The sequence below is a fragment of the Festucalex cinctus genome, chromosome 13 (genome assembly GCF_051991245.1).
Source record: "Festucalex cinctus isolate MCC-2025b chromosome 13, RoL_Fcin_1.0, whole genome shotgun sequence".
Classification (NCBI taxonomy): domain Eukaryota; kingdom Metazoa; phylum Chordata; class Actinopteri; order Syngnathiformes; family Syngnathidae; genus Festucalex; species Festucalex cinctus.
The window spans coordinates 10,332,759-10,359,980 of record NC_135423.1 but is presented as its reverse complement, the minus strand read 5'-3'; the positions used below and the strand labels follow the sequence as shown (position 1 = coordinate 10,359,980).

General features: G+C 41.6%; 1 protein-coding gene across 2 annotated transcripts in view; it reads right to left on the bottom strand.

The window, feature by feature from the left end:
- sipa1l3 (signal-induced proliferation-associated 1 like 3) overlaps window positions 1–26,516 on the bottom strand; it is a 57,588-nt gene extending 31,072 nt beyond the window's left edge. Inside the window, exon 1 of one of the 2 annotated variants that reach the window (XM_077541635.1) lies at window positions 26,336–26,516. The gene's annotated coding sequence lies outside the window, so the exon portion shown is untranslated. Of the gene's footprint in view, window positions 1–666; window positions 791–26,335 lie in introns of those variants that run through there. The other variant, XM_077541636.1, reaches the window with a different exon arrangement.
- Window positions 26,517–27,222: the final 706 nt, after the last annotated feature.

Genomic DNA, 27,222 nt, shown 5'->3' with positions numbered 1-27,222 from the left:
AGTGTTACGAAAGACATGAAAGAGGTTTGATGCGCTCTTTAATGAACAATGCACTTTGTATGTCGACAGCGAGGTCACTTCTTGTCCTATGACATCTTTACTCATAAACACACTCAACAAAACTCATTCACAGATGAAAGATTTTGCCTATGGTAAAGCAAAGGCAAGAGGCTCCCGCTCTGATCACGCTTTCCGCTCATCCAGAACAGTCCTGTGATCCAGTATCAGGCTCAATCCCAGATTATCCTGACGCAGCTGCAGGCACCTCAGAATGGCTTCATTATATGCCTCAGAGAGAGAGAGGGGTGATGGGATGGGGCTGAGCGTGGTCTGATCCTTACCAATGACCTCTGTCATGGGAGCATGAAGCAGACAGCTCATGAGAAGCGTGCACCTGACTGTCTGCCCGTCAGTTATTTTCACATGCTCAGTTACACTATAAACAATCTAGTCTAAAAACTGAGAGTGACAATCTTTGCTGTTCAATGTTTATTTTGAAACATGTGGCCCAGCGTGCATTGTTAAAACTGTATGAAACCATGCTTACCTTTAAACAATAATATTAAAAGATACATTTTGGCTGAGTTGATTGGGTTTGGGCATGGTGACCTAGTGGTTAGCAAGTATTGAGGTTCGAATCTCGGTAGGTGGTGTGGATGCTCTCACCGTGCTTCCATGGGTTTCTCCGGGAACAGGAATAAAAGACACCCCCCTAATGGTTTTATAATTGCTTATTTACTACAAACTACTATACTACAAAAAAACGTTAAATATTTTAATCAGTATTACGTACAGATGATTTTATAAGATACACCGCAGGGAAGCAAAGACTGTCCCACAACATCGGCGAAAACATTGCTCCTCCCCCAACACACAAAACTTATAGTGATGTTATGAGACGTGCTGAGGCTTTGAAGCGTGTATTGAGTAATGGACCGAGTGTTTCCACGAAGCGAAGGCTTGTTTCATTTCTGGAAGGAGACTAAAATGCTGACGCCCAAAGGCTAGCTGACCCGCTGTAGCACGTTACTGCTTCCAGAAGTGGTTCACATTTTGCTGCAAGGTTTAGAAAGAGAGAGATCTGTTCAATTTTTGATAGGGAGAATTGATTGTTAGAGCTAGATAATGACCAATTTTGATGATGATGATGATGTACAGATTGTTCACCAACGGACTGGCACAAGATCTGAGGTGGGCCACCTTTCCTGGTGGGCTTTGCTATGGAGAATTCTGCATTGACCAAGTGGGCCTATTCTTGAGGAGGCCCCACTTCTATAAAGGCATCTTCCTGCCGTGCTTTGTCTTAGTGAATGGACTTTCACGCTGTCCATGTTCAGACACACACATACTTGAAAACAACTGTAAATGTGATACTTTACAGCAGTATTGGCTGTGAAAATGTAAAACAGCCCAATAATAGTAGTTTGTGGTGTGTTTGTATGAAATGCTTATGGAATACGAAAATACACAGTTGCCATTGGAGTCTAGTGATATACTCTGCGTCTGCTCACAGTAAAATATTAAAACCAATCAACCAAGACAAAAAGGGAAATCAGATTTGGCCAAACTTGAGCACATGGCAAGATGAATCACATTCATTTGATTTAATTACTGGAATTCAGTAATTAGTGAAGTGACTTCCGTTTTCCTGCTATGCCCCAAAACAAGCCTTGACATGCTTCAGGCTCGGCACCACAAGCATATGCACAGCATGGCTGATAATTACGCGGGTCAGTTTTTAGTAACAACAGGAACGAGTTAACAGACAGAGACCGACGGATGGCATCCCAAACTGATATACTGTATATTTCAGTATTAAATTACGGACTTGTAAAAATGAAAAAAAAAAAAAAAAGAAAAAGAAACATGCAGAGGCTTAAATGACAATGGCAAGATCCAGTAACGAGTTTCAAGAACAGATGGCGGCGCAGGTGATTTGACAGGAGGCGATTATATGACAAATGACAATATGGTGTTGGCAGGCAGCCTGGCCACTGCGCATCAAACATTCATGCCAACTTAGATTCTGGTAGAGTGGACTGGAAGAGATGTGTTTTAACTCTGTGTCTCACCTGAAATTACATTCCAGATAATTGCTGCAGTTATCGAATATTTTTGGAATTCAGTCCATGTGGAAAAATTAATTACCTCGGCAATGCTTCAAGGCAGAGAATTAGCTTTTACTTTTATTTGTAATTTAATTATTTTATTAATAGTTGCAACCCTGGGAGAACAAGATGCTAACATAAAACATAAATGGATTAGCAACCGACTCTCGTATCTACTACTTCTTGAGATAAATGATAATGATAAATGTATTAACGGTGTGCCCAACACTTCAACATGTGTAGGTGACACAAACAAAAACTATGAGGAGTGTTCGTCCAGACAATGCGGCTGCTCACACACAAGACATTTGAAGTCTGAGCAAAGGTGCCCGAGGCAGGCATTGCATGTGCGTCGTAAACACGAGACTGCCTTGCACACAACATCATGTAAAAGACTTTGAATATGAATACAAAGATTGAGTAATAAAAAAATGGAGGGAGAAAAATAAGCAAAAATGCAGTATTTGCACACAATATGCCTATGCCAGCTTATTTGACTATTATCCAACAGTACTAGCTTGTTTAGAAAATGAAGCGGGGTCAAAGAACAGAAGGGGGAGGCCATCCACAATATATGTAGGGCATACAATAGAAAGAGGGGGGCAGTGGAAATCACCAGACATTATTTCCCGAGGGGGAAGCCCATCAGTGTCTGACAAATACACTTCCAATCAATACCGATCAATTGGGGCTCACTTAACCTAGCGCAGCATGCGTAATAACAGTGTCTTGAGCTTTGGGAGAGAGGGCTAAAGGGGTCAGTGATTCTGTGAACGCCCCCCGTCACAAAGCAGCTGTCTATAAGCAAGTAAGTAAATGAAAACTCAGCATGATAAACACAACGGTCCTGCTGGCACACCCCTAATCAATGCATTAACAGATTAGAAAGTGAACTGGACTCAAATTGAGCACGGATCCTGAAAACCAGGACACAGAAAAGGCTTAACGGCATGTTTAGATTGAGTTTGGTGCATTAAAGGCGGGACACAGAAGTAGCTTCCAAGTTAGTTTATTCTTGTAGTGTGATGAAAAGGTAGGTGAATTCACATCACCGTGACGTGCCCCTCACAGGCAGGCAGAAGGCAAACCAACAGACGGGGTGCACCAAGTTAGGATTTTCCATCTCTAAAACGCCATTGATGTATAAAATAAACGACCAAAACGACACCGTTTTTATCAGCTCATGCATAATATAAATATCTTGATATGTAAACACCCCTAATTATATTCCAAGTGTGTGCAATGCCCTCACCAAGGACACACTAGAGTAGAGAGCCTTACCAGCATAATAATGAAACGATGACCTAAAACCTAAGCATGAATCATCGCGTTCCGGAAGGCGCTGTTTGTTTATTGGTATGAGAATGCGGCTGCTACTGCTGAGGTGTGTCTAAATAAAACCTGCAGCACTTCTTTTTTTTTTTTTTTGACATGTCAAGAGACATTTGTTTAAAAAGGGGGGCAAATAACTACCAATCCATACAGTCAGAGCCAAGAAATCTCTATTACATACACATTTCAGAGGATTAATTGGATAGAGAGAGAGGGTGCCGGCATCCTCACACTACTGGCATACTGCTTATGAATTAGATGAGATTAGACTAACAACACTTAGGAGTATTCCTCTACAGTGTGTGTGCGTGTGTATAAAGATAAAAGCATATTGATTTTCTGCCTTGGGAATAAAGCACTGATGGTTCGATATAAAGCAGCGGTGTTTGCTTGTTATGCTGTAGTAGCATGTGTAAAGGGGGAGGGAACCCCCAGTGGAGAAGGGAGGGCAGCCCCATTCACAACCACAACACTTTCATCCCTTTCAGATGCCTTTTCCTGGTCCCTCCACCGCAGCCATTGTCATTGCGGCCATGCGCTTTAAATGGAAAATAAGGCTGAGGATGAAGGCTCGCTCACTTCCTCCGATTTGTGTAAGTGAACGGCACGTGGCTCAGCTCCCCCGCGGGGATGAGCTTCATTAAAATGAAATTAGGATGGAAAGAGAGGCGAGTGTCATTTGAGGGGAAAAGCCTCTGCAAACCTAACCTGCATATAAGCAGACGTCACGCTTTTGAAAGAGGAAAAAGTCAAGCAAATCCAAGCTCGTTTGATTAGATCCAAAGCCAAACGTCAGTGAAACCAGTGAAAGACGGAAGGTATAAGTAATGATAACTGTACACTAGGAACGTATTGCAACATAGGAACTGGTCGAGCTAGCTCAGGCCAATATGAGCTATATAATTACAGTGGGGCCTCCGTTTACGAGTTCCATTTCTGGTAGCTTCGTAACATGAATTTGTACGTTTAGTCGGAACGTGTTGTCACGTCAAGGCAGACAGTTGGCCTACAGAATCTTCCTTGAAAACTTTTGTGAATTGGCGCTATTTACAGTAAATAAAATTGACTTGACAGTGGGCCATAAATACAAAACAATCAAATTGAAAACTTGAAATATGGCAGTAACTTAGTGTGCCTTCTTGTGGGCCCCTAACGCCACCTAGGACTGGGCGATATGGCCAAAAAAAATAAAATTCCCCCCCCAGTCATTCAGGACGATTATGATTTTAATCGATTTTAATCTAATAAGCACAACAAATGTTTATTTAAAGGGTTCACTTATTCAAAAATAATTCCTGTGCAAAATGTTCAGACGACGAAGTCATACAGCGTTAGTGACTGTAGTATTTGGTCAAGCCTTAAAACCTTTAACCGAAAGGTGAACACATTTATAATCAATGAAATCAAGGCCATAAAATTATTTTTAAGAATTACAACTGTATGAAATTGAAGCTCCAGCGGTTGTGAATGTGCTGTGGGCAAGATGAGAGGAAAACGCATTGATGAAGTCATCCACAATCCAACCTGCTCATTTCACCAAAACCACTCGGAGAGGCTGCTTGTCGCTGTACGACCATTATGCCGTTAGCGGTCGCCATAGAAACGGGTAGGTGCGAGGGGCCGTGCGGTGTAGGCGGCGCGGGCCGCATGCAAGCGGGGCACGCAACCTGAGAGTGATAAATAATAAGACGCACTACTGTGATGCACATTAAGGTGGCCACCTCGCAATGCAGCAGACTGCGGCAAAGCTCCCACACAGCAAAACGCAGTTTGAACTTGGGTTGTAATCACGCCGGTCGACACTCCTCGCCGCCACGTGCCACCGAGGCAGCAAGGCGTGTCTAAATGAGCTAAAAAAAAAAAGTGGAAAAGCTCAGGGCCGTGCACTCATCAGCGCGATGCAAGCATCTGCTACTTGTTTTTGCTCAAATAACATAATCCAATTTTGCAAATTCCTGGCATTTCTATAGATGGTTGTCTCGCATCTTACGGCGAATTAGGCAGCCATATGCCATGCTCCGCAGACAGCTGAATGTGCCGGCTTTGAGATTTACATCTGCACAACGTGGACCTGTTGACAGAGTAAGTACGGGGGATTAGCATTGAGGAACCTGGCTATGTCTGGCGGTCACTCATTGCCCCTCCCCAATAATTATCCAATCAGTGTCTAAGCAGGCTGTCACATCCAATCCACAAACTGTATGTCTTTGTAAATAATTTGAAGGTTTTAAAGTGTGCTATGTCACCGTATTTCCTCCTATATTGGCCAGGGGTGTTTATTTACTCAACTGCAGAGAGTATCACAGTTGCATTAATATATTTGCGGAGTTCTTCTGTGTAAAAGCAGAATCTTGTTGTTAGGGCACCGATGCACTCATTCTGCTGAAATCTGTGTAAAGAAAGGCTCAAAAGTCTGGTGGCCTTAGACTTTTTCTTTAGTATTATATTAGTACTGTATATTAGTGTTGCACGGGGTACCGGTACCAGTACCGTACCGTGATCTTTTGGCGTCAAAAAGGGATCTGTATCAATTTTTTTCTTTGATTGATACATTGATACATATTGTGGTACATTAGATCTGCTTTGCTGGAATACTATGATGTGCTGGGCTGCTAGCATGATGTGTGAGGCTATTATTGTCGCTAAACCATTTGCAAATGTCCAAAAACATCCATGTTAGGTTCAAGGAACCCTTAAATTGTCTTGGGTGTAAAGTTGAGTGTGGATACTTCTTTGTCTATTTGTGCCCTGCGATCGAATGGCAACCAGAACATGGTATACCCTGCCTCTCACCCAAAGCCAGCTGGGAAAGGCTCCAGGGTCACCCGCAACATTAATGAGAACAAGCGCTGTCGAAAATGGATGTAATTATGATGAAGAATCATTTTTGCCCACATCCATTAACAAAGCAGTTGCTGAAACAGCATTTATTCCCACTTTGACACCCTTTTTCGCCAGACTGGAAAACTGTCCAAAATATGAAAATAAAATTGATTCTCATTACTAAGTAAGAGTCTCTCGGCTCCCACCAATTAAACATCTTATTTTCTAGTGTTTATCGATAACGCAGCAACCCAAAGCTCACCAAATTACTAGCGAAGGAGCTTAGCGAACAGCTTAGCTTAGATAAGCACAAACAAAACAAAAGACTCTAATCAAAATAATAAAGATAGTGATCTGACTGCAGACAATGCAAACACGTAGGCAAGGCAGACAATAAAGGAATCAGGCTAGAAGCCCCCCAGCTGTGCTTGTGGCCCCTGTGCCCCGTGTGTGTGCGGTGGGACTAGAAGCGTTCCTGTGTAGCAGCAGTATTGACGGGTGCTGGGGGCGACGTACACCATCACAGCTGTTGCAGCTCTCATGCAGACGTCTCGGGGGGAAAACTAGCCAGCTACTGCGCACTGATTAACAGGGTAGGGGGACACAGTGGGGGTGGATGTTACACTCCAATCATTGAGGAAAACCTAAATTGCATGCTAACTAGAGTACCTTTGATGTGAAGTTGTGCTGAGTAAGAAGATTTGATGTCAGTATAATATACTGGACAACATATCATGACAGGGGTTTCTTTTGTGTACAATAAGGTTCCAATCTTATGGTGATGCCATTATTGACTAGCTTCAGTCTATCACTAAGACAGTCGTCAGAATTTAAGTAAATAAGAATGCCACAATACCAGGATCATCTGTACTGACTGACACTAATATAATATATAATGCCAAGAAGACTTAATTTTATTAACAGCTTTTGAGATTTTTACCATGTTAAACAGCCCCCCCACCCCTCTTTTTTTTAAATCTTAAACAATAAACATGGTAAACGGCCATTCCCGATTAGCTATAATGTTATCCAGTACATGCATTTTTAGGTGAGGTTACTACTCTTCACAGAGGGTCTTGGTCCCTAATCCCCACAAATAGTGAGCTTTAAACTTCATTGTGTTTTGACTATTAATATGGAATTTACCTGGATAACGGTTAAAAGCAAGTGTTGGTTAACACAGACATCTCACTAAAAGACAGGAAGGCAAACCTCCTGTGTCTGAGACGTGCATTAATAATTGGACATAATGTTGTATTTGCTCACCTGTCAAGATGATGAGCGTTCTGAGGGAAGTTCGTGACAGCATTTCAGTGACTTCAAATACACCTGTCATTTTCAGTCTGTCAAGTTTTGAGGATCAACAAGTCCTACAGCGGGAGAAGTTGGTGAAAGTGGTTCGTTTTTTTTTTGTTTTTTTTCCTGAGCCATCAAACGCTTGACAGCAATGCTCTGAGATAAACCGCCAATGCATTCGCCATTCAAAAAGCCGCATCCTGAAATCTGCTATATTTGTGTAATCAGAGTGCAATCTTTGCATGATAAGCATAATTCCCTTACAAATCAAAACAGAAAGGAATTAGAGCAGCAGTGTTGATTTCACAGGCTCCAGGTAACAAACAATGTAGACATACCACAAAGGCACTGGGCGTGAAAATGCAAATGGATATCTGGAAAGACCACAAGTTTTGAAAATATCTGTTCCAGGCAACAAACATGCCATGTAAAATGTCTTTGCAGCTATTTTGCACAATAAACAACACAGGGTATAAATCTTAAATTCTGTTCAACGCTTTACAAGAGTTTCAATGTCATTATGCATATTTGGACTGGGAGTGTGAAGTGACTCAAAACACCCTCCTGATACAGACCTGATCATCCTAGCATTAAATAATTATTTTTCAGGGGATTTGCAAGTACAGTACAACCTCATACATTTTCACGATTGAAAATACGGGCTTTAAAAGTCACCAAAAAAATTCAAAATACAAACCACCACCTTGCATGCATATCCCAGAGAACTTATGTTGAGCGTGGAGCACCCATTAAATGACATAATAGCATGACATGACCTGATATGAAATGGCAGATTCCCCCCACCCCATCTTTTTCACTTAATGCAGACACTGATGCTTTGGTTAGTAAGTATGTTGCGCTAGCAGCTAATTATTTTTAGTGGTGGAGCAATTAAACTGTTTAAAATAAACAAACCAACCATAATCTGTTGTCACTTAATACTGTAAATTAAAGTGGTGCTTGTAGAAATAGGATCAGAAAAGTTGCTTAATAAAGCAACACTGAATATATGTTTTGTATACTAACTCCACTCTGTTTGCTGGCACACAGGCTAACAATTAAAAAACAAAACGTTAAGATAAACTAAAATTGTATAATACGTATAGCCGGGCCACATTTTTTTTTTTTTTTTTTTTAATAAAAGATGTAACCGTTTTTTGCACCCAAGTATAATATTAACAGTCGACAACTTATTTTTAAACAACATTGTTGGCTTGCTCAATTAAAGAATTTATGATGGCAAAAGTTGATGTTTCCAAATCGGAATGTTGAAGGATGACCAGCTTCCCAGGACAAACTGAGCTCGACCTCAGATGTTCCGGCGGACAATAAACAGTTCTGTTTGCTAAATCACATGCCGTTTTGTAGGAAAAAAAAAAAAAAAAAAAAAAAAAAAAAAGTGAGATGCTTCTACAGCGGAAATGTCCGTGTATGAGGTGCTGCAAGTTCTTTCAAGGTTCTTCCTGTAACCGAATAAGAGCAGTGACAGACTAATGAGGCTAACTGATGACGAGGCCTCAGGAAGCGGAGGCTGCCAATGGGGACAAGAGAAGACGTTAACGTTAATCGAGGGAATCTAGGGAAATCTGAGGAAGACAACGTAATTCTCTTGAGAAGCAATAGAATAACGACCAAATCTACTAAAAACCACACTTAATTTCTGTACAGCTTAAGTACCCAGAGGTCAAGAGTCAAGACTAATAATTATCTTGTGATATTTGGATCCTACGCAGACTTGCCAAGTTAACAGGTAAACAGAAATACCGCTGAAGAACAAAACAGTGATATTAAATCTGACTGAGGCAATCATTTATTTTAACGGTCTGTTTGGAGGCTGTAATTTGTGGTGCTTTACGGGGTTCTCGTGACAGATGTTCCCAATACTTTGTTGACCCAAAGTGATAAATGGAATGCTTCAGTATAAGCCTGCGCGGTTCAAGTGTACCACAAATTACAGCCTTGAAAAAATGACCAATAAAGAAAATTAATCGCACTGTATTATTTTTATCCAGGCAATCCAAATAAATTGGATATAGAGTTCAATCCAATGGATTTACCAGATGTAAGCTCTCATCTGAGCAAGCCCCCCTCCCCCAGACTCCTGTCCAAGCAACGGACTACCATCTTACTACTTCTAGAGACTGGATCAGGAGGAGGTCGAGCCAGGGCCAAGCCTTAATCAAAAATTCCTAAAGCACAATCCTTCGTTCTGCCCCATCAGATTATTTAATCAGTGCAGGCAAAGAAGGGAGCCAAAAATGAGAGTTTAACGCTAAGAACCCGCTCTAGCAACATCCAAGACACGCCAAACCACCAAATCAGCCACTTCTTTCCACAACCTAGCTAGTGAGTATAAAAAAAAACTGATAAATGGCAATCTGATAAACTGATAAATATAATCATTAAAAGAAAATCTTTAAAATATCCTGTAAAGTCAATACAGATTTTTTTTTCTAAATGCTTTTCACTTTCTTTCAGTCCCCTGGCATGGTCGCTGAAAAGTGCCTCATTATTAGCTGTGCGTGCATGCCATAAAGAGTGACAAAGAGTAAACATTTTTAAAAAGTCTATGAGTGAGTAAGTGTATGGCTTTGCGTTGACATTGGCCGCTTTAGGGCACCTCATTGTCACAGGATGGAAAAGCCCCATGACGACCTGTGGGATATAGTCCAGCCACCGGAAGCTAGTTAGTTATGTGAAGACATAAAGGAATATACTAGACAAAGAGGCCCCCATTTTTCCAGGACTAGTTGTGATATTTGATTTACAATTGACAGTTGAGAGAGGCGTGGTTACAGCACATTCATATACGAAGATGATTCTCAATAAAAGAATTCAACCAACCAATAAACTTGTGGTTTTTACTGACATAATTATGATGCTATCATGAGTGAGGGACAAAAAAAAATGTCACGTGAAACTAGAGCAGTGCTGTGCGCCTTGAGCACCACTGCTAATGACTTCACCATTCGTTGTTTATAACTCAGCTGATTAATGAGAAGTGACACTATTGCCCTCGTTTTATCCACCTACACTGAATGATGCATCAACAATTACATATTCTACAAGCGGTGGGCCTTGTGTATGCATGAATGTGTGTACGGTACTAACGAATCTGTGGTTAAACAAAGAAGGCCTTATACACAAATGACACAAATACAGCCAGTGTTTCTCCTCTCACCATTTGATTTTGTCTACCCCCCTACACCCCCACCAACCACACGAATGGTGGTACCATTGACACAAGATGCAGTTGGGACCTTATTGTATTAAGTCTTTGTGAGCATTGAAAAAGAACAAACCAACTCTTAGCTGATAAATTGTTGGAGATCAGTTTACCTCTATCCCCCAGCATGAAGGGACCTCTCTGAACAGTGACACCGGAGATGGTGAGGGTTTGTACTACTTGACCTAAGAAAACCTCTCTTGAAACATGAATAAAGATAATCGTCTGTTCTCTACTGGTAAATGGGTCGGGATAAAACGATGACATAAGGGGCCCACTGTTTCCTCTGATGCCAACTATTGTATATGATGATGATCTTACTGGGGCTTTGTTTGTACTGTGGTCTGTGCATAGGCCAAGAAAGTGTGGGAAAGGCTTAAACTTTGGATAGGTGTAATACTGTAAAGTCAAATAAATTAATCTTGGACTTTAATCACTAAGATCTGCTTGAAGTCAAGTACATGATATATTAAGTTATTTGTATAGCTGAATATGCATTTAGAGGGTCCACTGTAAACAAGCTACAAGGTGTAGTCAAATGACAGGATGTGAAGGACAAAACCATGCATCAAGTTAGGCAGTGATCTGAAAGGCGGACCGCAGTTTATGGATAAAATAAATGGATAAAAAAAAACAAAAAAAAAACAAACAAACTACGGTACAAGTCCGCGACCCCAAACAAAGCTTTCTGTTGGCGGGCTCCTGGCAAAACAGGAAATACTGCTTCGTTGCAGCAACATACGCTTCTCGCAGGAAGGGTGACAGGCGAACAAACCAGGCGAGCTAGTTCCACTATGCCGTGAGTCATTGCAGACTTCATTGAACAACGAGTTCGATCTTTAGCTGTTTTGGTTCACCGACAGCGCATGTTGGTCACTATGGACATAAATTGGCCGCCTAAAGTAATGCAAACAGAAACTACAGGATGACTTTGCGTTATCGGTCAGGTAACAGATTAGTTTTGGATCAGCGATTAAAAAAAACGAACTTTTTGGAACCTGTGTTTATGACTACCATATAGTCTCTTATATAGACCTGCTGACATAATATCTACCTTGTGATGACAAATCTTACTGCCTCACATAGTCGCAAAGCTTTCTTTAAGCTTCTATGAACGATTTATTTGCCGATGCAAGTCTGTCTCTTTAAAGGAGTTTCTATAATATACAGGAAGCTCATTTCAAATTTACCTCTTCTTTGTGATGGCATCTTTCCAAGACAGCCAGCCAGACAGCCAGGAAGTACAAACAAACACACACGGTGAATCCCAGATCTCCCCTTGTGTACAAGCTGTTTGCTGGGCGTGTGTCACAACAACAAACAATGTACTTTGAGCTCTGCGCATATATACACAAAAACCTTTATATACACTGCACATGTAGGCAGCTTATTAGGCTTTGGCTGGAGCTGCCCACTAACCACTTAGAGCTGTGGTTTCTTAGTCCTTTTAAAAACACTGAAAGGTGTCAAACAGATGGTTGGTGGACTTTACTCTGTTAGCACAGGGTGTATGCTTGTTTGTTACTCCATTTTAGTTTGTTCTCCTGCTTAATAGAAGTGAACTAGTTCAAACGAGCTGAATATTGCTGGGTGGGTGGATCAGGTGGTAGTACAAGGAGCAGGTGCAGGCCCATTAAACTCCCAAGATAAGAAGCGTTCAACCTTTGAAAGTGGGGGATTTTATTTGATTACAATGAATGAACATACTGAAGCTAGCTGGAAAATAAATCACAAGGGGGCTTGAGAGCCAATTTAAACTTCTCAGAGATGTCAGTATGAAGTAGAATCAACTTGCAGGAAGAGATGATTTTTTTTTTTTTTTTAAGGCTGCTAGGAGAGTCAACAACTTGCCAACAAATGTGAAATGAAGTGGGAGGTTTTGAAAGATCAGTCAACATGCCCTAAAACTGATGGAAAGGTGTGGAACACTGCTTTGAAAACAGTTGACAATGAATGAATTAAAACTTTCTACTTTAAATTGAAATGTTTGCTGAATTTCTTGGCAAACGGTTTTGTCTGTTTTGTTTTCCATCTGTCGATGTATGTCGATGTCATGGCACTACATGGTGTATTAAGTTTGGGTCCCTAGTCAGACCAGACCTTCCTGTCTGACAATTGACCAGTTTTTGACGACAGTTACAATGGGAAGTATTTGTATTCCCCCTTTCCAACTGCCTTCCTTGGGTAAACAAGGAACCTGGCATGTGTGGTATGTATATTACCAACCGTATTATACGCCATCATCTCAAAAAGTCAACACAATTATTCTGGCTTTACGATCCAAGAATCTGTCTATGAAAAGGATGTATTGGTGCAAACTATGTACATTAAATACATTTAGAAATGTTTGGTCGTCATAACAGTAAAAACACGAAGCTGATTTGTGCTGTACGACCTGTGTGGAACATTCCGACAAAATGTAATAAATGTGCCCAGATTTTTTACGAGCTGCATTAGTGTGGTGGTCCACAACTTCCTTCACGCAACGTAATATTTTAACAGACTGGCACAGTAATAATACAACATTTCATTAAGCTGAAAGTTGCTGTCTGAGACTGGCTCATCTTGGAGTAATAAGAGACAATGACACAAGTATGTTAATTAAGTTCAGTCTCGTCAGTAATTTTGTTTTTTATAATTTAAAACTTCTAACAGATTCTACAGATCAATATTTGTTGTTCAGTCTCTCTGTGACCCTGGTACTAAATAGCCCATAAACTGCACCTGGTCCGCATCCCAGTGGTTGGGGACCACTGCATGAGAGAATCTGTACTGGACGACAAGCAACCATACTGCAGGCAAACTTGGCGAAGCAGCCCGAAACAGTGGTTCAAACAACTTCAATAAGTGTGTAGTGAAAAGGCTAATTTGTTCATCATCCCCTCCAGGCACACACTCCAGAATTGCCAGAATTAGCCTTTGTTCGTCATAAATATTAACATCCTATTTTCCTAACCAGCACGAGGGGGGAGGTACCCAGAGCAAATATTTAAGATGAGGGGAGTAATACAAGAGCTGAAGAGACAAATACATGTGAATTATTTAAACAAGGAGATCGGAGAAATGTGGGGAGATACAAAAGAACAAATATGACATGGAGAGCAATAGTATAAGGGTGAGACAGCTATGGAGACAAGAGTGGCTGACCCCATTTCTGCCATGACTATGCTCTGTCATTGGGAGGGTGGGAGGGCAGTCCTGACATAAACCTATAATGACAGGGTCGCTGCTCAAGCAACACCCCCCCCACAACTGAATAGAGGCTTGACACACGGATGCACAATAGGTGCAAATCACGACAGTACCACCCACTGAGAGAAGTGAGGGTCTTTATCGCGCCCTCTTCCAACCCGCTTCCACTCAGCTTGCATGTTCTCGAGAGGGAAAATGATTAGCAGGGAATGGAAGTTCAAGTAGGTTCAGACAACCTACAGCTAAACTGTTAGGAAGCCGAAAGAGATGCAATTTGCATTAGTATATGAAGCTAACTCTTGGAAAATTGTTTAATGTGATCAGGATAACAACCCTGGAGCAATAATTAAGTGGTCCTTCGCAGTACCGGTACTTGTGTTTGCATTTCAGTTGATAACAGGTATTATCAATGACAGAATCAACAAACTGCAATTCATGTCTGTTTCAATGAAAGAAGCAGGTGCACCTCTTCAAACAGTCAAAAGTGGGTGTGTTTTTTATTTTTTTAAGAAAATCATTCAGAGGTACAAAGACACACAAGATGAGACCACCCGTATTGTCAAAGAGAACCACGCACAGGACTCTCACTAATTACGACAACTACAATTGCCTGTTCGTTGAAATATGTCTTCAAGTGAAATCGGTCTGTGATGTAACAAATTTGGTGAACGCTGCACTGTTCTGAATAAATATCACTGACGTCACTGATTATTCGACTCCAACTTGACTTTTTTTCAACTAGAAAAAAAGTTGTTGGTTCTTCAATCCCTAGTAACGGACTGCTATCGTTTTGGCAGATCAAGGCTTAATGTAGAGTCCTTTAATTTAAGCAGATAATCACTTGTTTTACTTGCAGATTTGCTCTTAAAAACACCATGTGTTTTGGCTCTAAATCCCAACTGGGTGTATTGAAGTAGACACCAGCATTTCCCCTTAACAACTTCCACCTTTGCTTTTCACTTCCACTTGTAGGCATGTTGAAAAGATGGTGCGGTCTACATTTTTTAAGAGCAAGCCATCCATCCATGTGGGGGGAACAAAATACACCATATCAAGAATGCAAGGAACGTGGGCTGCATGAGCCTGTTTTATTAAGGGAGGGAGGGAGCTCAGAGTAATTTGGGGAACAAAGGCGTGTGACGCTGGCAAAGAATGAACTTGCTGGAGTTGTGAGTGGACTGGAGTCAAAACCCTGGGGTGAAAAGCCCAGCAGAGCAGAATTTAAAAGGAGGGGGGCAAGTACACATGCTACAGTTGTGCCGGGACACTCACTTCAAACATCAGCAGGGCTTCTGTGATGTATTTATGACCAGGAAATTGCCTTCAGTTTGCGCACCTCTCCCAACTTATTGAAAGATGTGCATAGATCCACTTTCATAAAAAACGTCACGCCGATTTACATCAACCGTGTGACAATTGAGCATTTCCGGAGAGTAAGACAGGCAGAGCAGCTGCAAGAAACAACCTATCAGATCACGCTGAGAGGAGGATTAAAGGCACTAATCTCACAGTTTTGGCAGGAGACCTTGAGATGGTGTGCTAAGTGGGTTAAAGCACACCCAAAGACCAATAATCGCCTCCCCTCACGCCTCCCTCAGTCTGCCAACACCAGCCAAGAGGAACACTTTCAGGTCCCACAAAAAAACTTGGACAACTACTTAGAAGGTTATATTGAATAGAAAAGACATGAAACTTAATCTGAAAGGACATTCAGAGAGCACAGTGAATCACAGTGCACACTGGCCGAGTGTTCCTTGCCCTGGGGTGCATCTTTCTTTTTATAAGGCTCCGCTGTCTTTCCTGGCGCACCTCCTCTAACATGTAACCAAGGACCCTTGTTTTCATTTACTTTAGTGCATATCTACAGGCTACCTTTTCAAGTGTTTCCTTTCATGTGTGTCATTTTAATTGGTAATATGTCCCAGCCTGGTGTGCCCGCCGACCCTTGCTCATTGATGGAATGGACTTCATTCTAGCACGTTAAGGACCTCCAAAGTGAATCCAGAGATTTGTTTCTAAATACAGTATATATCATCCATCCATTTTCTTAACGGCTTATTCCTTACAAGGGTCACTGGGGTGCTGGAGCCTATTCCAGCCGGCTTCAAGCAGTAGGCAGGATACACCCTGAATTGGTTGCCAGCCAACTTCAGGGCACGCAGAGACGAACAACCATCCTTTTAAATTCACGTGAACAGCAAATTTCAAGAAAACAAAAAGATTTGTTTTTTTAAATTGGCCTTTAAAATGCTATTTCCTTGAGAATTTATGGGAAAAAAGAGATATGTAAAATAATCGGTTCATGGTTTTATGAATTGATATCGGGCTTGAAAAGGAAAATCGAATCGATATAGATTTTTTTTTTTTTTAAACCCAGCTCTAGTCTGAAGTGAAAATTGACACACGCAAATACACACAAACTGAAACTGTAGTCCTGCAGCAGGCCTCTGATCCAGCACCGTGCAGGGCCCCTAAGAAATGAGATGTTTGACAGCAAGACTTTGTCGAATAAGAAAAAACATAGTTCAGTAGGTCCATTGAGATAGAAAGAAAGACAGAAACAGAGCTGCAGACAGCACTGTACAAACTGACACTGTAAGAAAAGAAAAACCAAACAGCCAGGAAAGAGAGTGTGAAATACACTAGAGCAAATAACACCGGGAGTAATTCTCAAAAGGCCACTGCATAAAGTACAGGTTTTTTTTTCTTCATATATACACATTTGAGCTTCTTTGGTGCCCCATGAAATAAACTCAAGGGTCTGCATCACTTTCCACAGTTAACACTACACTGAAATAAAGCTTGTCACCGCAGAAGGGTCTATACCTTGTCAAGATTCAAAGTCACAACTTCACAAGTAAAAAAATACCAGATAAGCAATAACCAGTAAACATAGTGAAATTAGATAAATTTGAGTACCGGTAGGCCCGTTTTGTTAAAAAAAATAAATAAATAAATCAACAGCTATAATGTCATTGGTGCAGAAGGAAGCACATCAGTCACGGAAGTAAGTTTGTGTGCGAACTTTCGCCAATTAGCAGCCCTAGTCATCTTAATTGTTTTTGTGTTGCAGCACTCATGGCTCTTAGACCTTTGAAATAGGGTTTGGGAAGATGACACAACCACGGTGGTTAGCTGTGGGTAACTATTAAAGGCTTTTCTCTCGCCAGGGGGCTTGGCACAATCATGTACTTGTCTTTGATGGGCGCGTCTGGCAGCGGAGACGTCTCCCCTACCATTCAACTCTACTGTAAATCGAGAACCCTCTGTTAATGTACCGGTACTCAGGTTTTTGGACAAAAATGCTGTAGTTTTCAGAGACTAAGTTGAAGTTCCAAAACACTGCTTTAATGTCAACAAATGGACAGTCTTGTATAAATTACAGTCGGCCGAGCACATGTAAAATTGATTTCCAATGTATTATATTGAATGTAGTATGCGTAGGCTTAGACAAAGCAATTGCATGCATGCTTCTGCAAAATGTGCGGCAGGTGGTGTGCTCACATGAATACAGTCTATTCAGAAAATATTAGAAGACGGACGGGGCTTTTGTCTCAACTGAAAGAGGCTTCCACGAGCAAGGTGTGGTTCCTTTCAACTCACAATGACTTCACAAAAGACTCTTGGAGTACTCCTAGCTCTTAGGTATCAAAATCCAGAGGTCAAATTCGGCCTAAAAGCACCATATGGTTCTAATGCAGCTGATGTAATTTATGTATGCTCGTTGGTTGCAAGGTCAGAGAATCAATCATGAAGAGGAGGTAAGAGGGAGTTTTACACCCTGAGAAAGATCTCAGGCCTTTAAAACTATCCCAGGCATTTAGACAGGCATCTCTGAAGAGGAATTTGGCCAGTAATAACAGCCGAGTAAAAGACGGCTCTCCTCTCAGCAGCTGTGCTGCTGGAGCTCCGTCACGTTCACTCATCTCTCGCTCGCAGGCCCAGCCAGTTTCACGGCGCTGTCACAATAAGCTCAATCCATCCTGAGGTCCTTTCTCATTCTCTCACTGTTTGGTTAAGAGCGTGTCCAGGGTGTGGTTCCACAGCCATGCATCCATGTACGCCCACACTCAGCTGCACGCGTGCGAGTCTGTGTGTATGCTCTGGAAGGCAGACACTGGCCTACTTGTTCTCCAGGCGTAGACGGGAAACGTTTGATGACCTGCGATAGTCTTTAAAAAGGTACCAATCGTGGAAACCAAGAGACTGAGCCAAGCAGGACTGAAGCAAAAAACACAGCCCGCACGCTCCCAGTGCCGGCATTGCTGTGGGATTAAGACATGGGAACTTCAGGGAAAACAGCCCACTGTTGGCACCTCTGCATTCGAGTGTGCACATTTACAGTATGTCAAGTGCATCTGCATATGTCTGGAAAAGTAGCAACGAGGTTGCGTCTGTGCAAAATGTGTGTGTGTGTGTGGGTGGGTGGGTGGGGGGGGGGGGGGGGGGGGGGTCATAAATTTGAGTGCCTTTTGGGCAAAACAAGTGGGTCAAACAGGTGGCAGTGGTGGGCTGATAGCACTGACCTTCAACAAACACACAGGCACCTATAGTAGCATGGCCAGACAAAACAGACACTGTTTGCCCCCCTTTGCCCTTTCATTAATCACGCCCATTGCAAAAAGAGAAAATCCACTCAGCAATACACACCATCTCCAGAGACACAGCCGCACAATAGGTTGTGCATTTCTACCTGCACGTTCACACAAATTAGCCACACTCGATCCCCCCTCTGAGGATCTCACCTAACACAAGAGAGACTGAATCACATTTATGCAGCGTTTTCCATCACATCGCTTCATCTGTTTGAGTCTTTCTCAGGTGACGCTTTACCTAACATACACAAACAGCCGGTTATCTAATCACAACTTGGTTGTAGAGTTCATGGGCAAAACACACAAAAGGGAAAAGGGGAGGATAGAAAGTGGAGATATCACATGGCTTGGCTTGAACCTCTGCTTTCAACTTTTTTGTGTCCACCTTCTCATCGCCTCCAAATTGTCTGTCTGCTTTTCTCCCACGATGATAGCGAGGCCTAGTGTTGCATGGAGATACACCCAAAAGTGTGTCACTTCCTTCTGCTTCTCTGCTGCTGGAAATGAAGTAAACTTAAGAGCTCTTTCTCACATTGGAAGAATAAGAGTTTGAGACTGGTAGGGAAATGCATTGTGCACAAGGGATTGTACCGATAAGCGACAACCACTCGGTGTTGACAGTTTCAGCTTGAAGTTGATTAATTGCCATTCACATTTTTTGTCTCAGACAAGGGATGGGTTGGGTCCGCGCATCAAACTAGCAGCGGTGCCTTAAAGGGGCTGTAAAGAGGCTGTACTGTATTTGGAGGCTGAAGGCAAATAGTGAGTTAACATGCACACACGCACACAAAATTTTACACTTTTAGGCAACAAACTCAATTCATGTAGTGCACTACTGTACTCCCTTATGCCTTAGTTGCATCAAGATGTTGACCTCACCCTAACAATCAATTCCACACATTTGACCGAATTCCAAACAATCACTTTACCAAGTAATGGGTTATTATTCACATCCATCGACTTTGAATCCTTCCTTCTTACCATTCAATTCATTCAGTGTAACTAACACCAAGATAAATACAATAATTCATGGCACAGTGAACGTCTTGTTCAAAAAGTTCAAGTTAGTTTTGTTATAAAATAAATGGCATGCAACAAGAACTAATGGGACATTTAGAGTCTAAATGTGATGTTTCCACCAAATATCTCTACAGCATACAATTATTTCAATGTCAGTCGTGGCAACAACATTGACAATTGACACGCTGTGTGGGATGTCCGTGACACAGACAGAGAAAAAAAAAAAAAGTTTCCATTAGCGCCAAGGTTTTGCTTTTCAAAATGAGAGAAATTCAGTTTATATTAAATGAAGCTATCTATAACAGCTTGCCTTCACAGCAGCCAACACATTAACATACCATATACTATTAGTGCATCAAAGGCGCTTGTGTGGAGGCTTGGGAGGAAACGCCTGCATGACAGTGACAAATCTGATTTGGAAACGAGGGGGTGGGAGAATGCACTTTCTTGTACAGTACACAGTAACTTAAAAAAGTGGTACATGAGGCATTTGCGGAATGACCACATGCTGCATTAAATTAACAGTCAAACAATAGATCAACAATCCACAACTGTGACGGCAGAGCCACCGTATGAATGCGCGGTCACCACAAATAAAAGGGAAAAACTACTTTTAATGTTGCATTGTACAATACTTCACAATGAGGCTGGCGAAAATTACAAAGACACACACTATTAGTATTAACTCTATATTTGATGGTAGTGTTGCACCCTTTTCCTAACATTCCCTCCCAACCTGGGAATGACTGCTTCTCTTTTGAGGCGAAGGTGAGTGAATGCATAATGATGCCAGAAAACATTTAGGAAGGAATTTGAGAGCAGAATCACACTAGGGACTAAAGAGATTTTTCTGTGTTTTACTCACATCCTGTCGTGAACTGGCTGTGAGTAATCTCTTCAATCTAAAGGACACCGCTCTTCTCTTCTTGATGCAGAGCCTGTGATTCACATTTCACTGCACACACTTCCTGTCCACCGGCTTGACCTCCAGTAGGAGAGAAATAAAACACTGATGCTATTTCACACGAGGGGACTATAAAGTAAGGGGGTCTTTACTCCTTTGCAGCAGGTAACAAAAATGTAGTCAGGATGGAGAAAAATAATATGTATTTACTGGCGAGCATAATCAACTGAACAATTTACATGTTCAAAGTAAGACAACTTTTAAGATACTTAGTGGAAACTTCACTAGGTACCACTTAACTCATTCACTGCCAGTCATTATAGAAAATTTTTACATTTCCAATACTCACGTGATATTACATTCAATAATTATATATAAACCGAATCTACCAAATAACAGAATAGACTCCCTACTTTTTGTCCCGTCCCGTTCTTTTATAATTGACAGCAGAAAAATGTAGGTTTGCCAAAATACAGCCATTTCTCCCATGGACTCTGAAACTGTGTTTATTTCCTATAAAATGGGGCAATGATGTCATCTACCGGTGGTTGGGCATCAGTAAAGTTGTTTCCAAGTTTGATATTTACAGTGGAGCATGCTCAGATTCGCCCCCATTTAGCACCGCTCTAAAAAATAAAATTGACAAGTATACTTGTCAAAGGCAGTGAATGATTACATCTAACTGCAGTGGACCACTTCAGGAGGCTTTTCTAATATTTTGGTTTCCACGCTTAGCTTGGTGTAGGGCTAGCCTGTAACTATTTAATATTTTTAGAAATCAAATATTTGAGTTAGAGGATAAAGAGTTATTTTGCATTAATAGACAATAACATGCACGTGAGGTACAGGTATTTTGTCAACTTGGAGTCACCATTCTCATGGTCTACTCTAATATCTGAGTGTGGATTGGTTTAAAAGGTGCAACCTGGCCTGGTGAGTGACATGGGTGTCAGCAAATAATAGTGTAAAGTTGGTTAGATGATTCTGCCTGAGTTGTGGTCATCAGCAGCTCATGTACCAGTGCACTTTCAGCTACGTCTATCCTTGACTATTTGAGGGGGCATTTATTAACACATCTAAGTAGCAATGATAGGCTATAATAAATTAGCTAGCATCGATACAAGACTGTTTTGGTGAATTTAGACGTGCTGTTGTGGTTCACATTGCACTGTAATTTACTTGTGAAGTGTAAAATGATCCCAAACTTTGGACATTCTCCATCTTTCATGATGTATTTCCTTCTGGTTGCCGACCATTTCGCCAACTTATTTCTACACAGAGGCGTGCGTGAGACTGCTGTAAGTGCGTGGAAAACAAACCCTGCGAAGCTTCAAGGTGGAGATTTGCTTGGACCACCACAAAAATAAAGAGTTTGGGGCTATTACCAAAGGATCTACATTTTTTAAAGCCAGCTCTTACTTTGTAATTATTGCAGACCTGTATTTAAAAGACAAAACATGACAGAAAACTCCTTCCACTCCCTCCCTTCAAACAAAATGATTTTGTTCACCCAACCAGCTAGGACTGATAAGCACTGTGCAATGATGCATGGCAATAACACAGCATATAATTTAACATGAGGAGCCAGAGGATGACAAGAATAGTAACCTGTGACTGTAACAGGTGAGCGAAGCTAAAATAAATTGCAAGTGATTTTTGGACGCAATGTGGGTTAAATGATCAAGCTGTATGTGTGTGTGTGTGTGTGTGTGTGTGTTAATTCACTCCTGTTCTCATAAAAACAGATGGAGGCCGAATAGGCTGTCTTCCAGGATTTCCTCTTTCCAGGACTTTTCTGGCATACTGTCGAGTCTGTGACATGACAAGGCACTCTCTCGCACGCATACAAAAACACATAGGCCACCTGTTATGCCATTGCGCCTTTGGTAAAGCCTCAGGTCAGCTCTGAAGCCAGTGGAACATTTACATACAAAAAGCAAAAGCCGATTTAAAAAAAAAAGAGACATCATACAGTGAAGAGACACACATCACACGGCTTTCTAAATTGTGACGATTCCTATCAACGGATGTATGACAGCTTTGGAAGCGTCGAGAACAAGGCTTCTTCCCTGCAGAATGAATGAACAATTGGTGCCTTTATCATCCAGGATCTCTGGAGCCTTCGACGTCATTATTCCCACATGACAGAGGCAAGCGTTATAAAGATATGGAGATATGAATGAAGCGTTAAACGTTATGGAGCTGGCAAGAGTTATACTCAACTAGTTACGGTGCCTGTGGAAATGTTCCTTCGGCAACCTTCTTGTAGGAATATATTGTCAAAATTTTAAATGGAAACCCTGTGTAAATAAATGACCCTTTGTCTGGTAGTGTATATGTTCCCTTCGGCTGCACATTTGTCCCATATTTTAGTCAGAAGTCCTGGCTTTGCGTTTGAAGTGTCTTGTAGACGGACGGATGGCTCTCCCTCTGTGGCCGCAGTTGACCAGTGGGAGGACGTGGGGCCGACCTGTGGCAAGAAAGGCCGCCTCGACATCTGTGTTTATCCTCTAGCGAGAAGCAACAGGCTATATTTACCCCAGTCGAACACAACCGGCACGGGGAAGTCAAAGGAAGGAGGATGCAATCTGGGATTTTTGCCACGTCTGGTACAGCCATTCACTTTCACATCCACAGTGAGCGCGCACAGACCCTGGCCTTTATATTAGGACTAATGTAGAAAGGGCCCGTTGAGGTCATTTACATCCAAGAAGCGTGATGTTCTCAATCCTCCTCCACATAGATTAGCAAACAACACCTTGAGGAAATTGTCAATCCTATCTTATCTGAAAAAGCCTGACTGATGAATTGTCTGCTTGGCTTGGCCAATGTTTTATGGCTGCCAAGGCGGCCGTAAAGCAGAGAGACGTGTCTTTGTGTAAATCTGTTGACTGAATCTGAATCTGAATCTGTTGGCTGTTGACATAGCCGGGCACGCTGACTTATGGATAGGGCCCTCACGGGGGACAAATACATCACAGAGAGTGGGGACGGGCTGCAGCAATACTGTTAATGGACCAAGGCTATTTCACCTTCAACTGTACAAGCGCACTCTGGTCTAATGGCACAGCCTGTTTGCATAAGACTGATGGTACTGCAGCATATTTTAAGGCTTTACGTTACGTTTCAAATCAACTTCATTATGCATGTACTCAGCTCACAAGAAACAACAGTGTGGTAATTATCCCCAAATTGCTGTCAATCATATCACATTCTCTATAAATCTTTGATATATATATTAAAAATAATAATAATAATAATAAAAAAAAAGTAAAAAAAAAAAAAAAAAAGTCTTCTAGTCATTTAACCCCTAGGCTGTGGTAGTATTGTGGTTATCATTCATTAATGAAATGAACAATAAATACTTATGTTACGATAATGCTTTATATTGTGTATATCAGTCTACTCCTGTCAAGGAGCCTAATACATTTCTATTTTCTGATTCATATTTTCAACTGTAAATTAAAATAGGTAAAAACTACTGTTTAAAAAAATAAAATAAATAAATAAATTAAAATTATGTTTACAGAAGCAAAGAAACTCACACTTTGTCACACAATACACCACACATGTAGATGCAGCTGTTAGATTACAATGACACAGTCCAGATGGCATCCGAGGTCTAACGTGTCCTCCTCGCTGTGTGTGAGGAAGATTCTGTAATAATTGTGATGGATGCAAATTAATGTGTGTGTGCGTGCGTGTGCGTCCTCCCTCACAATCATCCATTTCCATTAGCCTTCATTTAACTAAGATGTATTATTTAACTGACAAAGACTCCTCCAAGGGTTTTAGCAAATAGCAGGAGGTTTGCCAAAAAGTCATGGTCAGGGAGGGAGCGTTAAAAGTGGCCCCGGTGCCAAAATGGTGTCTCTCATGCCTCAAAAAAATCCCACAAGGTGCCCCTATGATCACTCACAGGATGAGAACGATAGAGCTGCTAGTGTAACGAACAGAACAAAGTCAAAAGCGGATGAGTCACCTCGAGCCAGCCATATATGTCAGTGATTCACATCATGAAACTTCGGTGGCCCAGATTCCATTTTCTTTATGACATGATGCTTTGTATCTAGAGATATGCGCTTGTGAACATTGCGGCTATAGTTTGATTTGCTATTTTTTGCTATTTTACCAGTTTGATATTTTACAGAATAGATGACCGTTCCCTCTGGTTGCATTATAACCAGAGCTTCCTAGAGACTTATTCAATGAGACTTGAACATGTCTGAGCAAGGAAACTCACAGGTGTGACTGACTTTTCTGGATTAAGTATGAATGAATTCCGCTGTGTTGCTTCGGGTCCTGTTACCGTCCACAGGGTAGCTGCGAGAACTGGGTCACCTTCACAAAAGAGGGCCGCTAGTAGTTAAAAATAACTGAAAAAAAATACAAATAAAATGCAACTGAGAACAATGAAATGCAATTGTTATCAAGCATATTTGTACATGTTTTTGGAACGTGTGAGGAAGCTGGCGTACCTGTGACCCTGGACTGACTCAAACGATCAACTGAGACAGACCTACTAACTACCATGCTGATTCACCTGTAACATCAACAAATCTTCAGCTGTTTCGATTCTTTTCACTGAATTGCACAAGGAGGCACTTGGGTTATAGAAAATATGTACCGTAATGCACGTGCAGTTACACGAGGGAATGCAGCAGCGACTGTGGTTGGAACATCAGATGATGATGGTGATAATGATATGCTAGTGCAGGAAGAATCTTTTAAATGCTGTGTTATTGCTGTGAAAATGGATTTTAACTTCTTGTTATGAAAGGAAAATCTGTATACATACAAATGTACAAGTTGTTTAAATTTGTTTCCGCAAAGCCAACGAAAGAATAAAGAGCTGCACTGGATGGAACTGTTGTCATTTTAAACGAAATTTAAATTAATTTTTTGATTTTTATTTTTTTTAAGGAAAAAACTGACGTATATTGACTTATGGGACACTAGTTCTGGAACTTTTCTGACACACCTAAGATGTGACATGGTATATACATGAATACCCGCATCAATGAAACTACAATTATACCTACACACACACACCAGATTGTGTTTATAACCCCAGCAGCAACATAATATAATAACTTGCCAGTCATGTTTTTATTCAGCATAGCCTACTGTAAGCACACACGTCTTTAGGCAACCTTGTCGTGCACGTCCACACACGCCACATGAGCAATTCTTAAACACGGTGCACCAAGCCATCCAGGTAAACCGGGTCGCGTTCGAGCCGACCACATAAACACTCGTATGTTCACCCAGAGAAGAGCCACACACAGCTTTTCCCACGCCGCCTGCCACAGGCAACTTCCGATTGCAGCACAACCTACTCTACATGCAGAGCTCGTCCGTGTTTGAGGAGGAGGGGGGTCTACCAAGCCGGCTACCCACCACAAACAAAGCTGCCATTGTCTGGATGCTGTAGTTTTGCTGTACATGCTCGGACCCTGGCGACTGTGACAAACTCAGGTGGGGAAAACGACACACGGGAAATCAGCATAGCGCAGTGAGCATGCGCAGAACGAGGACTAGGGTGGCTCTATTAGGGCAGTTAATAAAAGTACCCGGCGTAAGCGACAGGCTATTATTTTATGTAAAAGGCTGTGGGATGAGCAAGTGACGTGAAGGGTTTATCCAAGGGGAATGTCCAAGTTGTTGGCAAGAAGCAACGAGTATCATTTAACTGAAAGTTGGTCGCTTCGGGTAGCTTCCCCGAGTTCTGTGTTTGCCTAGCTCGCTAATACCGCTCGCCACTTTTTTCGCCGCTTTAAAATAACCCAGCCGGACCACTTTAAACTGTGTTATAAAAAGCAACAAAAAGAGGTCGTACCTTCATAAAATTGCGACGAGGGTCCTCCTCCGGCTCGAGAAGCATTAAAATTAGTCTCCAGACATGGTAAGAATAAAAAAAAAAGAACATAAGCAGCCTCCAGTTGCTGTTCCCTGAGCGAGACGTTGCCAAGAATGCTCAACCGAAACCACGGCGGAGCGGAATTGTGCTCGATGTGACTGCGCATGCGCAGACTCAGCCCACGGCCAGGGGGCAGCACTAATGGGCTGGGACGTGAGGTGGACAGTAAATGGCCATCTGTACGGGATGGAAATTACACATTTTGTAGGCAGCATCAGCATTTTTTTGAGTGTAAAAATGTCGGTATGTTTTCAATTTGAACATGCACGATTAGCATGAACGAAGCACTCAATGAATTACTCGTACTAATTGAACACTTATTGCTCGTCGCCTCCTTGCATATAACATATGGCACCGGCGGCACCTTGTGGTTGCAAGGCGCAATTCCGGGTCAAGGCGACGGTACAGTGTACGTATTAATGTTATTGTAATACATTTAGTAGACACCAGAGGTCAGTGTCGCGCAGAAATATTTTGCAGTCTGTTACCCTGTTAATATAGTTTGAATAATATTGTTTATATAAATAACTAGCTTTCGACGTTATGATAAAGTCAAGCTTAGAATAATTACCATTTTTATGAGTAATTTTAGTTTTTATTATAATTTATTTTTAAAATAATTTTCATTTAAATTAATTTATATTGACGGGAGCAGTAAAACATGGAGGTAATATATGTAAGAATATTTGGCATTTATGCGTCATAGAAATAAATAACCGGGCTTTAATTTGTGCGTTATGCTATTATAATTCCAATATCGCGTCGTTTTATTCTTACAAAGTGGCAATAAAACAGAGCTGCCGAGC